This window comes from Pristiophorus japonicus, chromosome 20, assembly GCF_044704955.1.
Source record: "Pristiophorus japonicus isolate sPriJap1 chromosome 20, sPriJap1.hap1, whole genome shotgun sequence".
Lineage (NCBI taxonomy): Eukaryota > Metazoa > Chordata > Chondrichthyes > Pristiophoridae > Pristiophorus > Pristiophorus japonicus.
This window is the reverse complement of record NC_091996.1, coordinates 80293550-80296110: the sequence shown is the minus strand read 5'-3', so window position 1 is coordinate 80296110 and position 2561 is coordinate 80293550.

The following is a 2561-nucleotide window of genomic DNA, read 5'->3' as shown; positions in this document are numbered from 1 at the left end:
AACCAGCCAATCACTTACCCTCTTGGCTGTGACGTCACCCTTTGATTACTTGTGACTTCTTTCTTACTTTTGACCCTGCACCAGCTGTAGCTCGCTGCTCGCTGCTCCTGTAGCCGCTGCTCCTCCGACTGCCGCCGATCCCCGGACTCCCGCTGGGCCTTTATAGGCCGCTGCTCACACCTCCTCCGATCACTGCTCCTCCGACTTTTGGAAAAAAAATAATTCAGTCAGGCAGAGTCTGCATTGATTTATGAAAGGGAAGTCATGTTTGACAAATTTGCTGGAATTCTTTGAGGATGTAATGAACAGGGTGGATAAAGGGGAACCAGGGGATGTGGTGTATTTGGACTTCCAGAAGGCATTTTGACAAGGTTCCACATAAAAGATTACTGCACAAGATAAAAGTTCACGGGGTTGGGGGTAATATATTAGCATGGATAGAGGATTGGCTAACTAACAGAAAACAGAAAGTCGGGATAAATGGTTCATTCTCTGGTTGGTAAACAGTAAATAGTGGGGTGCTACAGGGATCAGTGCTGGGACCCCAACTATTTATAATCTATATTAACGACTTGGAAGAAGGGACCGAGTGTAACGTAGTCAAAGATTGGAGGAAAAGCAATGTGTGAGGAGGACACAACAAATCTGCAAAACAACATAGCCAGGCTTAGTGAGTGGGCAAAAATTTGGCAGATGGAGTATAATGTTGGAAAGTGCAAGGTTATGCACTTTGGCAGAAAAAATCAAAGACAAGTTATTATTTAAATGGAGAAAAATTGCACAGTGCTGCAGTAACAGCGGGACCTGCGGGTACTTGTGCATGAAACACAAAAGGTTAGTATGCAGGTACAGCAATTGATCAGAAGGCCAATGGAATCTTGGCCTTTATTGCAAAGGGGATGGAGTATAAAAGCAGAGAAGTCTTGTTGCAGTTATAAAGGAGATTGGTGAGGCAAGACCTGGAATACTGCGTGCAGTTTTGGTTTCCATATTTAATACTGCTTTACTTGCTTTGGAGATGTAGAATTTACCAATATTTCGCAAAGATTCCTTGTACCTGTTCCCCTGCAGAGGAGAAGAATCCCTTTCTGGACTTTTAAAATGGAAGGACAAACTTGGGGACACAAATGAGTTTAAAGAGGAAGACGAGGCCTGCAGGGGATAAAAGGGGATGCATTCATGGAGCCCCCACAGTGTTTGAACTCATAAGCAAGGGAATTTAATTTGTACCTAAATTACAGAAGCCTGAGATCCCCTAAACATCTCTGGGAAGCAGCATATCAATTTTAAGATTCTACAACATTTTGGCTGCGAAAAAAGAGTTACCGAATACATGACATGGGGCTAACCTCTGTGAAGCAAATTCGTGTATTAAGGATCCCAGACTGTCTGGGGGAACTATGCAACACCAATTCACCCCCTAATAGATAATCAAATTACCAACCATTATCTGAACGACACAACTCAATCAAATTACTGCTGAACAAGCCCGACAAATTCTGACAAAGAAGAGAGCTCAAAACTAATGAGCAGCTCCCTTGAAACAAAGAGCTGGGCCAGATTTGGTGGGAGATAAGGAAGCCTTTTTGGGATATATCTATTCCCAGTTTTACAAGGAAAAGAACACAAGCAGCCGGAGGTGGGGAGTGAAGAAATGGAGTAGTGGAGAAAACTGCAAGAAATCATCAAGGACCGACCGAGCATGCAAACAGCACGAGGCCCACGAAACGGAAGGTTGTCAGCAACCAAATTGACAACCCGGGCCACCACAACCAGCGAAACGACCAACCGAAACCAACTCAGCAAAAACCGAAGAATCGACATTTATTTCCACTCTACAATCTACTTCTGAACGACCAACGGGTGAGAAATTACCAAAAAGGACTAACTAAAACTATTCCTAACCAAAGAAAGTGGGTACTTACTCCATACATCCAAAACACAACTTACTGCATCACCCCAACTGAAGACTACGCAGTCTGAAGTCCTCTCCTCCGTCCGGGATACGGCTCGCCTAGAAGGCCAAGTGCAGTGAACCCCGAAACCGCGATTCACCGGCAACTGTCAAAATCGATTGGTGAGCATAGCTCCTGAACCCCCAGAGCTATAACTTAGTTAGTCAGGGGAATTGAAAGTGGGGGAGGCTAGGATAACTCGTGTAAATGTATCTGCATTCTCCTCTTTACCCCATTTAGAGTTTAAGCTGTATTCTTTTCTCCATAGGCTGTATGTTGACAATTTATTCAACATGTTGTACCCCTTAGTGTCTATTGCTATTACTATTCTGTGTGTGTTATTAAAGATGTGCCTTTTACTTCCTTTTAAACACAATAAAGCCATACCTGCTTCCTATCTTGAAACCGATTGTTTGCCCAAGTCTGTCACAGCCCCTTTATAATTCAAGTGTCGAGAACCAAGGGTGTGGGAGCGATTCATTTAAGGGCAGAAGGGAAAGCTGACCCTCCGAAAACCACCCCTTACATAATGGTGACCACCAAGGGACTCTGGGGCAAGGGACGTGATAAGAGAGAGAGTGGTTTCATGAAAAGAAGCAAAAAGGA